This window comes from Haemorhous mexicanus, chromosome 6 (genome assembly GCF_027477595.1).
Source record: "Haemorhous mexicanus isolate bHaeMex1 chromosome 6, bHaeMex1.pri, whole genome shotgun sequence".
Lineage (NCBI taxonomy): Eukaryota > Metazoa > Chordata > Aves > Passeriformes > Fringillidae > Haemorhous > Haemorhous mexicanus.
The window spans coordinates 20,806,061-20,821,835 of NC_082346.1; positions in this window are offsets into that span (position 1 = coordinate 20,806,061).

Below are 15,775 nucleotides of genomic sequence, written 5' to 3' on the forward strand. Positions count from 1 at the left end.
TAAGGCTCTGAACCTGAGTGGCAGTTCCCACTTGTTGCTACAGATATCAAGTTCCTTGACAAGTGTTCAGTTTCACATTATTTCAAAGCCCCTTTGATTTGGCCCCTAAGTTTTCCTGAGGTAGCAAGCAGAAACCCAGGGAGCTTGGACTGGATGTGGGAAATGGCTGCATGCTGGAGAAACAGCTGTGGAGGGAGCACACAAAGAGGTGACTGAGGGCTGAAGCCATGTGTGAGCACGAGCAGTGACAGCCCCAAGCCACCATGGAGCAAGTGTGGGCAGCTGGCAGAGTTCGTGCCCTTGTGCAAGGCGATTCCAGCATTCCCAGCCATCCACACAATCCTGGCAAACCTTGCATGGAGGAAGGGCAGGACTCAGCGAGGTCAGAGGGGTCATGGCCTCCACACAGCCTGTTCAAGGCAGTCTGAGAAAGGGGACAGAGTGACTTAATGCCACTTGATGTTCAAGGGCTCCAGGTCATTAGCTGGGTGGAACCACAGCAGAAGAGGTTTTTAGGGTGATACCACTGAAAGAAAGCACCTGAATTTCCCTTCTTGACACCAGCCCCTTTGCTAACATAAGAGCCCAATCCTGACTTCCCCAAAAGCCCATGATTATGAACAGAAACACATGAACACAGCCCCAAAAGGCAGGTAGCATCCCTTGAATGAGTTCAGCTCTGCACCATATGGATGCACAATTAGAAGATAAAAAGACATTAAAAGATTGATTGATTTGTCTAATCCCAAAAAGAAATGTAGCTGGGAGATGGAATTTGCATTGAGATCCTCTCCAGCAGCTCAGAAAGCCATGACCATTTTTTTTCTAGTAGCCTGTCAGACTTGGCTGATTAGGACTTCCAAATTTGTTACAGTAAGAGTGAAAACAGAGACTTTGGAGATACTGAAGTGAAACTGTCTTGGTGTGAGCCCTACTGTGCTCGCACAGAACAGGTTGGTAATGGGAATGTATCCTCCACCTCTCTACTCTGGTACCAGACAGAGGCTTTCCATGGCAGTACAGCCATCCCCAAACTGAGCACGGGCACCTCTCCTGTGCTGCAGACACAAGGGTCATATCTCATCTCTGACCTCCGTGCACAAGCAATTTCTCCAGGGAAGGAAGCTGCTCCCAGCACTGAGCACCCTGCACTGGCAGGGCAAGAACCTGGCAGCACCAAGGTGGCCATGGCTGTGGGGCCCTGCCCTGTCTCCATGTCCAAGGGAACACCAGTGAGACACACCAGACATGTGCCCATCTCACATCATCCTCCTGCTGCAGGAACCTGTGATGGATCCTCAGGGAGGGCTGAAGCTGGATCTGCCTCCCCACCCTTTTTCTCCCCACTCCAGCTGGATCTAATGGCTCAAATGTTTTCTGCACCCTGAAGCAGGGGGTTTAATATACCTGATGACATTTTTACTGACATTAATTCTAATGAATCCTGATATTCTTGCTGTCCATATCTATTTAGTCTTTCTCTGAATCTTGATGTATTTTTGCCCTCGGGAATTTCTGGGGCATGCTCCTTTTATGTCAGAGGGGAAAATAAATTAGGAAAAATAGATTTTCACAACTAAAAATTTCCTTTCATCTATTTCACTGTCATGATGTGATAAGAGAGACCCATTTATCATTTCCTATATTCCCAGCCTGTCTTGTGACTGATTTCCCAGGCTTTCAAAGAGGCAGATTCCCTCATAAAAGAACCATCCTCTGACTTGCCTACAGAGGTGTGGGTCAGAACGCCAGTCTTCCTTTGTTTTGCACTTTTTCTTAGTGGCACTGCTTAAAAATCCTGCCACTATGCCCTAGTCACAAGACACATAAGGTTTCACCTCCCAAGAAATCTGTTAAATGTGTGCACGGGTTCTGAGAAATCTGTTAAATGTGAGGACAGGTTTTGCATACAGCATCACAAAAACAAAAGAGTAAGGTCACAGAGGCTTATGTTGGCATGGAACGCAAGTGAAAGGAGGCCAGTAGAAAAGGGGAGGGAAGGGGAGGTGCTGAGTTGAAATGAGTGACCCTGCAGCCATCCCCATCTTTGCAATTCCTCTCATGTTTGCTTACCCTACAGAATGTCTTTGGGTGGCAGCACAGGCCTGGCTCCCGGGTCCTGTGCAGGCAGGAAGAAGGAAGCTCTGAGGAGGAGAGCTGTGATGCACTGCAGGCTGGAGGGGGTTGTGTGAGCTGGGATGGGGTGTCCCCAGAGGCCAGTGTCCAGCTCTCTGGAGTTGAGCAGAGGTGTCCCCAGTATCCAGCTCTCCAAGGTGCAAAGGCCAGGCAGGGCCATGGCAGTGGGTGACAGCTCAGGGCTGCTTACAGGAGGTTGGCTCCTGGGTGGTGGGAGCTCTCCAGGTAAACAGGATTTTAAAGCTGCAAGGAGAAAACAGAAACTAAGAACTCTCTATCATCCTCTGTCCACCCCTTCCTGCAGAGGAAAAATGTAATTTTGTTGTCTTTGGGGTCTTCCTCCTTTCATCCATGACCATTTCAGCACTTCTAGGCTCCAATCTCCAAAGCTGTCCACACGCAGCAGCAGCACTCTGATGCCTGTCACCCTGACTGCCACTCGGGGCAGAGCCTTTCTCTGGCCTGTCTGACGATGTACCACTGTCTGAGTTTAGACACAAGTTTAGGAGAAGACATTCTCGAATGAGTCGTCTCTCCAAAAGGTTACAACAATCCCTTTCCACCAACAGGGAATTAATATTAATGGCTGAAAGTGGGGGAGAAAAAAACCCAACCCAACAGTTTATTAACAATCAGAATGTCCACACGGCAAGGGAAAAAAAGAAAGTAAATAAATGCTAGAACTGTCAGATCTAATCCCCCGCCCACACGCCGGAACAAAACCCCAAAATGCGAGGGAAAACACCTGCTCACGATGTGACCCGCGGCGCAAGATGGCGCCGGCGTGTCCCTCACGGATAAATCCCAAATGAACAGGAGCTTCACGCAGCAGCTCGGGCAGCAGATGGAAACCTGGTGACTCTCTGCCGTCGACCTCCTCTCTACGGCAGAGGAAGCAGCTGGGCTGGAGCCTCTTGGTTACCTTTCTCTCCCCGGCTCGGCTTCCCGAGGTTGGGGCCGGCGGGGAGCGGACCCTGTGCCACAGGTGCCGTGTCTCTGGTCTCGGAGTAGCGGGGTGTGCGGTTCGCCTCAGAGATAGCTGATGGATCTCCAGGGCCAGGGAAGGGAAAACTTCTTGCCTGGGCTAACAAAACCAAGCTAGCCAAGCAAAAGCAGACTGCACCCACTTAGTTTCTGGGGAGTGAGGATTAGAAAAAGCCTCAAGGCGATCCCCTCCCCCGGCCGCCTTAAAGGTACGACAGCCACTTTGGGGTACAGAACGGCAGGTCATGGAATAGATCATCATCATGAATCGCCCCAAGACAGCCACTTGCTCAGATGTTGTACAGTGGACGATTTTTCTCTCCCAAAAACGATATATTAGATTTCACTTGAAGTTCACTGGGTCTGGTGCTGTGCTGCCTCCACATGAGCATGAATGGACAACAGGTACGATTCCAGATGCAGCCAGGGGATGCTGAGTTGAGGAAGAAAAAAGAGGCTTATAACTAAATACATGGTATTTCTATATAAATATATATTATTATGTAATAAAAAAAAAATTAAATTCGGGCCGAAGTACAGACAGTTGGGCAAATAACTCTTTAAAACCTACTAGGAAAATACCACTGGAGCAAAGTACTACCACAGAGTCATAACTTTCCTTTCTTCCTGATGCAGATTTCCCTATCTCAAGGCAAAGGTGTGGAGAAGAAGCCAGCTTCTGGCTCACAGGTGAAAACTCTCCTCAGGAGACTGTTATTCTACCCTCAATATAATGAGTCAGTGTGTTTATACAGGTAAACTATCAAGATAATTTTACTTCTCAAAGTCTCAAAGCTTCCATAATTAGCCTCTGGCAATTTTAGGTTTGGAGCTATTAATGTGAATTGGAGGTTCATTCCTGTACAATTGCCTATCCTGGCTGTGTTTGACTGGTTTGGGGGTTCCTGGGATAGCTCTGACAGTGAGCTGCAGGCTCGAGTCCTTACACAGCTTCTCCTGCCTACCTGTAGTAACTACAGGCAATGATGTTCTTGGGATTATAAAGCAGAATGCACTACTGAAGTAGCAAAAAAAGTATTGGTGATGCACTGGAGAGTCCCAGGAAACACACAGAAGGTGGGAGCTGTTTGAAAGCAGCACAGAATAGAGATATGAAGGCTTTTCCCCTTTGGTCTGTGGAAGGGAGCAAGACGACTTCATTACCTCGGATTATTCCTTGTGTTTTCCAGGGTTTGTGCTTCCTTCTCCAAGCTTGGCTTTGTTATGCCGGGCTCTCATGTAGGTACCAGCAGATTTGCATGAGCTCAATGCACAGCTGCTTTTCTGGAGCCAGGATCCAGCTCCAAGGGCCCAGTGCAAGTTCAGCCTGGGGCCAGCAGAAGCACCCAGCATCACTAGGGTTTCTCTTCAGACTTCATGCATTGCAATGAAGATAAGCTCTTCCTTAGAAATAGCTGGGGGGGGGGGGGGGGGGGCTGAAGGAGGGGGATTTCTCAACTTGAGTTCCTGTAGTTGCTTGAGGGACAAAAGTGTCACACACGTTGCTTTTTTGTTAAAAACAAAAGGCCTGAAGGGACCTTTATTTAATGTTTATGTAAACGTGGCAAAATACCATGTAAGTGGACTTGAAGCAACACAACCAGTTCAAGCACACCCGACCACCAAAGTTCTTAGATCCTTTTTGTTCTACACTCATGTTAGATCTCCTCAGACTATGGTAAATCTGAGATTCATCTCTTGAGACAAATTTTGGGGTCAAACCAGTTCAGCATTTAGTTACAAGTCCCCTAAGCCACAGTGTCCCATGCTATGCTGCCATGCAGGGAACTCTGAAGGTAGCCAGGAGCTGTCACTGAACACTTTGAGAGCTCTGGGATCCAAGACTTGTTCCCAGCCAGGAGAGTCTTCAGACAAGGCTTGGCTGGTAGAAACAAAATTATTATGGATTTGCCACATTGAATGGCACCTTCCTTCAGATGCTGGCCAGGAAAAATAATTTCAGAGGTGCTGGCAGTCAGCCCAGGCACATGGATGCAGGATTGAGCAGCCTTTGATCGGCTCAACTTGTTAATCTGCCCACACGTGCCACATGTCTCCTCGCCAGGATCTCCCAGCTGCTTTGGTGCCTGGCAAACCTCCCATATCCACCCTTCCCTCCCTCCTCCTCTCTAAGCACCTGCTTTCCATGGCAAGGGAGGGAGTGGAGTCCTGGCTCTCCCTGTCCCTGCCAGCCCAGTCATTGTGCAGTGCAAGTCCTGCTCTCCAGACATGTCTGCTCAGCTGAAAGGAAGAGAAAAAGGCAGTTGCCCAGATCATGAGCCGTGCATCGAGCCCAGGCATCTCCCCCACCTTTCCCATGCTCTCCGTACCGCTGGGCCTTTGGCAGCTCTCCCACCATGACCCTAAAGTCATTCCTGACTGTGCTTCTCATGCCCCACATGGGCCCTTTGGGTAAACAAAAGTCACCCAAAATCTCTGCCAAGTGTGAATCCTCCCTCTCCTGCCTGCAGCAGCCGGGCTGGCAGCTCCCTGCCCTGTCCTCTGCCGGGGTCCCCTCCTCCTGGCCTGTGCAGCTGTCCTTGGGGACAGTGGCAGCTGCTGAATTGGGGAGCAGGGATCTTTCAAAGTACCAGTTTGTGATGGGCTGTCCTGGGAAGGAGTCAAAAGTGCTGAGACTTGCCCTGCTTGCCTGTCTGTGTACCCTCAGCTACCCTCCCTGGCATGGGTGGGCATCTTCAGGAGCTGGTGAAACCTCACGAGGATCAAACCAGATCTGGATGCTGTTTCTTCCTTGCTGTTGACTTGAAAAATCAAGTCCAGGATGATTCTAACCCTCCTGGATGAGTATGATGACAGTGATGGTACAGTGGTGTTTGCTGGTGAGGTGGAGCAGCCCACTTGCTTGTCCCCAGCCTTCCCTCACCATCCCTGCCTGCTAGTGGCTGCTGCTGGGAAAACCAGCGATGCATCTTCTCTGGAAATAACAAGCATGTGATTGTTACTAATCCGACCTAGCCAAAGCAGTCCTGATAAGAACAATCCTTCATCAGGAGTGTTCCTGATGACCTTGAGCAGAAGCTGCTGTCCCTGACAACTGTTCTCAGCTGCACCAATATTCCTTCAGAGGTATTTCCTATGAATACAGCACCCTGATCCTCCAGAAATGCCAAACTTTGCCTTTGACACATAGGGCCTGATGCTGGACAACATCTCCCACTCAAACTGGAGTCCCAGACAAGAGTAAACCATCACATGCAATGAGAGGTCAAAAACAGGGAGTCAGGAAGGACCCTGAGCTGTGCCTACCCCCATGCAGCTGTGTCCCCCCCATACACCACTCACACATTCTGCATGGGGATATGATCCCTCTGGGAGCTTCTCTGTGTGTTTTAAGATTCTTTCTGTGCTTGCAGATGTACAGAAGTAGTGTGTGTTTGTGTCTGCTTCCTCGTGTGATGTCACACCACTGCCATATGGTCCTCACCCAGTCTCATCAGGTGGTGGCGGCCCACGGCCCCACTCAGGCAAGCTAAGCAGGGAGTTGTACCGACAGCCAGCAGTCAGAATTTGTGCTTCCTTCCCCCTGTATTTACCCCACAGAAACAAAATGCAAATATGTGTTTAAAAAAACAAACAGCAGGGAGCTGTCAGGGGACCAGGTGTCATGTCTGTGTCACTGTGTCAGCTCTTGCAGGGCCTACGGCAGCATCACCAAGACAACAAGCTTTCAAAGGAGGAGCAATCGGTTCCCCTGGAGAACACAGCAGCAGCCTGACCCGGCAGCCTCCAAGGTCTGCTTGGCTCTAGATAAGCATCTGCCTCCCCACATAGCACTTATCTCCTTTTCCAAGGCTCTCATCACTGAAGCTAAGAGGCTTCATGACTGATTTACCTTTTACAACAAACTAGCTGGGAGGTGAGTATTATTTCATGCTAGAGATAAGGGCACATTGATTGAACTCACCTAGAAATCTTGTTATAAAGAAGGAAGATAATTTAAACCTGTGGAGCTCTGGTACGCTCATTAGCTGCAGGCGGAAGCTTTACTCCGTGTGGGAGTGCAGCTGATCTCCCTACAAACCATTTCTCACCAAAGACCCTGCTAGGAAACCATTTTATCCAACCGCTCTGTGGCTGGGGCAGAAATGAGAAGATGAAAGGTGCTACCTGGTAGTAGCATAACATTTCCAATCCTGGGTTAAAATGAGGGTTTAAAAAAAAAACCCAGGAGGTTGGGAAAGTGGCAGGGGGAATAACAGGCTGGAGAAACAGAAGTCTGAGTTCCTTACGTCTCTAGGATTTGGCACAGGGATCAAGGGCAGTATGCTTGGCCCACGATGCTTAGTCTGTAGCCCTGTTACCCTGCACACCTGCCCATGCCACAGCTGAGGAGAGCCGAGGCTTAGCTTTTCCTTGCTGAGGAGCCACCGGTGCCCCACTGCGAGCATCCCCCGTGAGCTGAGCCGGGCTTTCTGCCCCCGCCCATGCGAAGATCTCACACGCTCCCGCAGCTTCCTCTTCCTGCCGAGGCAAGGGAAGCCCAGCACCCACCCCTCCTGACAGCCCTGGTGGCCGTGCCTGGCTGCAGTGAGCACGGTGGAGCTCAGACAACAAGTGCAACACCTCCTCTGGCCAAAGGGAAGGAATTTCTGAATGGGATGCATGCACCATTCAGCTTCTGGCTCAAGCAATATCTTGCTGTGGTCCCAATGGGGATAACAGCGTGGCAGGAAAAAAGAAAAAAGACACGTGTTGGGGCTGAGGTGGGGAGAGGAAGAAGCAATGTAAGCAAAAGGAGGAAATGCTATGGTGAGCCAAATGAGCCTGCAGGGAGAGGGCTTCTTCATGTGCCAGAGATCCGGCCAAGCACTGACTTCACTGTTGTTCTTTGAAGAGAGATAAAAACACCGGTTCACTCAGACCATGGTCCAAAGACCTTTGGCAACAAACCCTTCTGTTGCCCTCTCCTGGAGCCAGCTCTGCTCCTGCAGGGAAGGTTTGCCATCCAAAGACAGCTGGGCAAAGGTGAGAGAAAAAATTAAATCTATTGAGTGTTTTTTGGTGCCCCAGCAGTTAAAGATCCGATCATAAGGGCATCTAATTTCTGATGAAATTTGAGTACATCCTGGAAAACTCAAGCCTCACCAGAGTGGCATGTTTGTGCATCTGACTGTATGTCAGATGTACTTTTCCTTACTATAACTCAAAAAAAGGCTGCAAATGTTTCTTGCACCCTTATTTTCAAGGGCAGCAATTGAACAGTTTTTTTTTTAATTTTAGTAAAGCAAGATTGGCAGTTGGAAATGCTCACATTTCAATGAGCACTGAAAACTATAAATAAGAGGAGTCCTGAAATGAATTTGGGTGGTACAGACTGCGGCATTCCCTGTGTACACACAGGGTTTATAAATAGAAATTTTTAGAAATAACTACGGTGCCGGCGCCCCAGATTGTTTGTTGCCCAATTTGTGCAATAGTTTCTCTTTGTTTAGTTAAGATTAGCCTCTATCATCCCAGGCTCCAGGTTGTTTAATAGGGAAATGGTACCTTTGTGCCTTTTTTAAAAGGCTTTCTGCATGGGGACTCAGAAGTGTTCATGGGTGTCATTTTGGACATATCCCTCTCACCATGCTTATCTCTTTCATAGCTCTGTGTTGTACTGAGCCATTTTTCTAAGTGATGCATTGTGGGAATTTGAGAAAATACCCTCAGCATGCAGTCTGAAAACTTACTATTCTCCCTCACTGGAAGTGAAACTATTCCTTCCCTAAGAGAAATAGAGACTTGTGGTTTTGGGTCAAAACCACACTAAATGTGTGCCTTCTGGGGAATGTCCTTGACATCTGTTTTTAAACGTGTGTTAATGAACAAACCAGTGCCTCCAAGCAGAGTCACAGCTCCCAGGAGAACATCTTAATCATTAACCATAAACTGCACAATTTCCCTGCAGCTTAGAGAGCAGGGCTTTAGATGGAGATCTCATTAAGGGCCATCAGGAAACATCCCAGCTCCAGTGCCTGGGAGAGCACTGAGCAGGGACCACTCACAGCCCATGCTGTATTATTGCTTACATCGACTGAAGATGTTTCCCCCCAGTCACTGCAGCAAGCATAGGACTGAACTCGATATACATCCCAGGAGGCCCTTACTTTGGTCTCTTAACAGCTTAAAAAGAGGTCTCTCCCCTGGATTCCTCCTATCATCCCATTTTAATCAAGAGCATCCAGACATTGCTGAGCTGTTCTCAAGTCCAGTGGTTTTCAGATCTGCCCTCTAGCATGCAGGAGGGAGAGTTCAGATCAACCCCAAAAGGAGCAACTAGGGTCACAAAAACTCAAAAAGTTTTTAATCAAGGCATCTCCAAGCTAATTTTGGGGCGGGGTGGGGGGGAGTGTTTTGGCATTTGTTTTTGTTATGTAGTCAGATATCCCAATAGCCTTGTGTGAGTGCAGGGAAGCTGCACTGTGTGAAACAAGTGAAACCCGAGGTATGACCTTGGAAGGCAGAGTTTGCTTTGATTTTCTTAAGGCTGAGGACAGGGGAGCCACTGAGAGCTGGAGGCACAGAAGTCATGCTGGTGGTTTGCCTTGCAAGGAAGCTGTCCCAAGGGCTGATCGCCTCCCTTTGTCAGCCCAGCGTCTTTATCAGCTGCTCCACAAACGCTCTGGGTCCAGTTGGTCACGCTCGCTCCACAAACAGAGTATTTGTTTTCAAATACCGAAGCCAGAATCAGTTGCTGAAAAGGACATCCAGCTTACTGAATGGTCTGGAAAGTGAGGGTTGGTTTCTTTTAATGTATGTGTGTACACAGGATGTGCTTTGTAAACAAACTGGTGCCATCAACTTTGGAAGGTTCCCAGGGTTTCCAGCAACAGGAGGGGGAAACGGGCATGGAAAAAGAAAAAGCAAATTCTGCAGCCATCGCCAGGCACACAGAAGCTGAAGGAAGAACAGATTCAGGTTATTGGGCCAAAAATGTTCTATTTTATTATACACTTACAGAGCTTGTGCAGTCCTCTCCCTATACCTTAATGCAGCATCCAAGATACTTTGTGCTAGAAAGAGACAGGGCTGAACAGCTTTTCAGTAACTCATCAGTGCTTGCACTGTTCACAGAAATCTTGATGTAATAAAAATATGGATGCATTGGTGACAAGGGCAGTGACCAGTCTTCTGCTCTGTATTGGTGGCAGCAGGTGACAATTAAGCCAAGAAATCTGTAATTTAGCTAGGGCTTGAGAAGAAAGCACTATTAAAATAATCTTTCCCTTTCTGAGTGGCATCCTCATCTTCTGTATTATCCTTCTGTAGGATTAGAAATCCTACACAAAGGGCAGTTGGCCTCTACATCAACTGCCTGGTCCTGTTTCTTTCAGGGAACCCATCATTCTTCAGGGAGGATGCAGGGAAGACCAATGAGTTCACTCCTAGTGACCTGAAAGCCACTGGGAACTGTAGGAGAAGCTTATGACTAAAGCTTCCCCTGGGGAAGGATCAGAGTCAGGAAAGGCAAAGTTATGTTTCAATTTCTGGGTCAAAAATGTGTAAATAAGCTGTTGACCCACTGAACTCCCTCTATAAGATGATAAACCAAGTGGGAAGCTCCACTGAGCTCCACTAGACCCTGAGTCCTGCTCCCTCAGGTCAGGTACTTTTGAACACTGCTTAGAGCTTTTAAAGTAGCTTCTTTAGGAATTGTCATCTACTGCTGCTTCAGCTGGCAGCATACCAGATCCACAGGATCATCTCTGGTTTGACCCAGTGGAGATGAGCTTTTAAAGCCCCATTTCCTGCATCTCCTGCCCAGTGCCTTTGCAATTTTACATGTGTTTCTTGAGCCAAACACATTATCCCGTTACATTTTTCAGAGGTCGGCAAGCTTGTACTCACAAAGCATCCAGTTTTGCCAGAGCCCATGCAGTGATGCAATACCAGCAGCTTTCCAAAATAAAACTTCTTCAGTAGATGCACAATGCCAGCCTTGCACTGCCACTGAAGCGACCCGTGTCTCACAAGTATTGGAGGTAAGGTTAGTCCTGGAGCAGAATACTCTGTGAGAACAGAAAGTAATTAACTTACAGATCTGGTCAGATCCCTGCCAAGATTTCTAGTCCACTGCACTGTTCAGAGATGACTCGGACTTGACATGAGGAGTCCAAGACTTGACAGAAGAACATAAGGTTCTCAAGGTAGTGTGAACTTACTTGTTATGCCAAGGGCAGGAGTGCTAAAATGTGTGTGGTGCAAACCCATACTGGAAGAGTCCAACTGAAAAAGCTGTATCCAGAGACTTAATTTACAGCTGAATTCTGAAAGCCTGGGTCTCTCCCACAGGTAAAGATAAAAGTGAAACATTACCAGGAGGTCTGACATCTGAGATAGAAACTCTTTGCAATACATAAATATTTCAGTGGGAGACTGCAGTTTTGTTAGTGTTCTAGATGCTGCATTCTTGCATTGAGCAGCAAGTGAAAGCAAGAGGCCTAGTTTGGATATCTGAAGAGAGTGAGGGTGCTGGCACCCTCTTCCTCAGGGCATTCCTGCCTTGAGGACCTTTGCTGGACATGCCCACTCCAGCATTGCAGGTTCATTTGAAGCCACTCTCTTCTGTTGGCAGCTCTTGGCACAGTGGGAAGCTGTGAGCCGTGAAGCAGCCAGGCAAAAGCAGAAGCAGCATGAGCTGGATTGGGAAACCCCTTCCCTGAAAGATCCATGCTTCTGTGTTGCCACCTTGCTCTGGTGCAGAGCACCAACTCATGGTGCTCTACAGGGGCCTTGGCAGAGCAAAGCCCTAAGGATGCCCAATGAAAACCAGGGACTTGTGCAACAAGGGCATTTTAAAACTGCTATTTACAGCCTCTCCAGTTTTGTCTTTCTTTTCCATCCCTTCCTCTTTTTTTTTGTCTTTACTTTCTTGGGAGGTGAGAACACAAATTGTGACACAAAGTGTGGTTTCACATATAACACAGCTGGAGCATTCAGCCATGGAAACTTCTGCTGAAGTATGACTTACTAGTTCTTATTTTGTCTTCTCTTGACTAAATTGAACAGTAGAAGGGATCAAATCCCTTCTAGTAGTAGATCTACTTGCTCCTCAGAAAGCATCACTATCTGTCAGCTACTCAATACTTTTGTAGGTATACAAATACTTTTAATACAAATATTCTACAAAAGCCTGCATATTTCTAATTAAACTGAGCAAAAATATAGAAAAAAATCCAAACTAGTTGGCAGAGGTCAGAAAGGAAAATAAATGAAGACATTAGGATAAACTTCCATTTTACTTTGGATTGCTCATGCTTTCAGGCTGAAGTGAAAAGACCTCAGAGAATTTAAAAATCTGAAGTTTGTCTTGAGCCTTCATCCAAAACATAATTCAATGTAAATTAATTATGATTAAAGAATGGAAAAATTATTCATCTTATTTCTAAAGACAAACTAGTATTTTTCCAAACAACTCTAATGAGGGATTTGTGAAATAACCATTTGTCTTTGCAGCTGTAGCCTCCTAATTAGACTTTCATTCTAAGGTGAATTTTTAAACCCTTCAGACCTGAGACATTACACACAATCCTCTATAATCTCTTCCTGAGGAAATGATTGTATTATTTAGTGTTCTTTGTGTTGGGTAATTACAGCAGGGTTCTTTTCTCCTTGCCATTCCTTCTTCTCTTTATGTACATTTGCAATGGGCTCCTAGGGCCACAGTCTCTGCTGCTTTCCAGTGTATTATTCTTCAGTAAGATGCAGCAAGAAGCGAGGGACACAGGCTTGGAGGGATTATTCAGCATGGAAGATTTGGATTTTTAACACAGAAACTGCAATACCCTTTGCCTTCAATGCACATATCTAGACAAACACAGCGTAGCAGCACAGGCTGTAGGAGGAAGTGCAGCAGCAGGGGGAAAAAAAGCACATGCAGAGAGGAAGCTCTGAGAGTTTCCAGATGGCAAACACCAGAGCAGAGGTCAGCAAACGTTTGAGATGATTGCAGGCAGTGCTTTTCCTCTGCCTAACCAAAGGCTGAGTGTCCTGCTGGGGAGGAGATCTCTATCTTGAGGCAGCTCACAAGCAGCTGGTAATGCTTCAACTCTGTTCAAGAGTTGAAGCCTTTTGGTTCTGCTTTATTTCTCACTTGGTGGGAGCTGCAAGCTTCTTATGGATGCCCTCACAGAATGTCAGAGCTCTTTAGACAGCAGTTGCCAGCCCTGGCTTTAAAGGACCTTCAGAATTGTTTCAGCTTTGAAAATTAGGAAGGATGGCTGATTCCTGAGGCATATTTTATTTTCATAAGAAGGAAACAATAAATAAAAGTAACATTCCCTAGGACTGGCAGCAGAGGCAGCATCTGTAAGGCTTTCTGAGACAATATTTAGTCCAGCATGCTGGGCACGAATTCAAGTGCTGTGTGCTGTTCCTGGCTCTGCCAGAGCATGCCTGTGACCTATAACAAACCCCCTCACCTCTGCTTGTTCTCCTGCCTTTCCTAGCACCATTCCTCAGACAAGCACTCCAGTGCCTTTACCATATCTCAGTCAGCTTCTGCTCAGGATGTTTTCTCCAAAGGCAGGGCTCAGTGTATTCATGCAAGGCAGACTGGACTGCATTCAGACTTTATTAGCTAATCCCTATTTAATGAGACTGGTAAGAAGTCATGTGTATACACACCCACACACAGCCTTATTTGTGCATTATAATACAATAGCACTTAATGCTGAGGTAATAGGAGCTCTGCATACTTTGAAAATGAAAGCCATAGAAAGTGAATCTTGCATTAGGAAAAAACAAGTAGCCTGTTTTTTAGTGATCAGCTTTGTTGCCTGGGTACCAAGTACAGAAGCTCCTTTTTGCTTCTTGCCAGGAGCCTGTAAGAGTATGCTGTATTTTATTTCAGTCCAGAGCCATTATGGCCATTTATCCATCTCCACAGAAGTGCTCCATTTGCTGCTTCTCATAGACACAGGCTGGCATCAGGGACAATCCTCCCTGTCTGGTGAGGGAACTCGCCCAAGGGTGCCTCAAGGATCTTTCAGGGGAGGATTTGAACTCTCAAAAGCCTTATTGTCTTGGTGAGGCCTAGAAAACAGTGATCCTTCACCTACCTGCTTTTCTGTAGGCCACTGAAAGAATGCAAGGCTGTGCTGCCCAGCAGCTGCTGGCTGTATCAAATGGGATAGCTGAACTGGGGTGGAGAAACAGCAGCAGAGACTGCTGGACTTGGGATTTTACCAGCCTGGAAAGGCTGTGATGATTGGCTGATGTAGTCTGCAGACAAGACAAGGCCGGTGTCTTGAGACACCAGCAGATTCAGTGTGACTTAACACAGCCTCACTCATCAGGAACACAGCTGAACCTCAGGAACCCACAGCACTGCAGCTGGAAAGCAGAATACATAAAGCTGGGGTGCTGGCACTTGGGCTAAGGACAGTCATCTTTCTTTATTGTGGGAATGAATTCACTTTCTCATTTTCTATTGCGAATGAGAGGATTCATTCTTCAGTTCCAAGTCCTAGAGACTCTTGCAGAATTAAGCCAGGTTCCTGCCTTCCCATCAAAATGTCTAATAAAATTGCAGGACACACTAGGTTTGTTCAGAAACAATGGCTGCAAGCGCCAGTGCCTATGAGGGGCTTCCACAGCCATAATCACTGAGGAGAAATAATTACATCCACCTGGAGGAGTGAAACCCAGCTGATTCCATTTAAGCTGCAGTGCGACCTCAGCCAAGTCAATATGCAGGAAAGAAGTAGAAATTCTTACTGATAGTAGCAAATTTTCAGTGAAATAGAGTTGATTTGCACATTTCTGTTATTTTTCAGAACATTTATCACTCCTCCAAGCTGCTGTGAAGACAAACACCAAACAATCCCAGTGAAATTTTCCCAGAAGTATGTTTAGTGCCAGGGAACAGGGGTTTTCCAAAGTAACTTCTGACCCTTAAGTGACAAAGCCTAGCAGTGAAAACACAGCAGTTCTCAAACAGTAAGAGATCAAAATACTGGTAAATCTCAGCTTCTTCCCACTATGCCAAGTACCTTTGCATTTGGTGAAAAGGCCCAGAGTCACAGAGAGCAAAAGCTGCTGTTGCTTTTTGCCAGTTTCTCCTTGCTGAGTGTGTACCCTGAGGAAGAGCTGGAAATAAACTCTTTCTCTAATTAATTCTGTGGAGAATGGCAACTCCAAAAATACTGTCATTCTATTTAGTAGCATCATCACTATCAAAGATGTTTAATTTATTAATTGATTGTATACAATTCAGCCCAGAAATACTTACTTTTCCAGTTAAAGAGAAGGGCCTGTGACTGTGCAGGGAAAATCCTCAATGAGATGTAGTGAGGCACTTTGAACATATAAGTAGTTTTAGGAGTGATGGGGGTACACACTAAACTAGGCCAAGTACTCACTGAATTACCTCCAAGGGGTGGCTGAGATGAGCTATCTGGCTAGACAAGCATTAGCTTCCTTAAAAGTAACAAATGTTCTTCTTTTAACTCTTCTACCAAAAGTCACATTTTCACCAGTTAATAACAGGTCCAGGGACAAGAAGTCACAAAGTGGAGATAAAACCTAGCTGTTTCAAGCAAGAGCTCAAGCACAAATTGTTTTACAAATCAACTGAAAGGAGGATCAATCAGTAGTTTTTAAACTGCCTTTCTGAAAAGCAAATTAGAAAAACTAAGAAATACTTAACTAC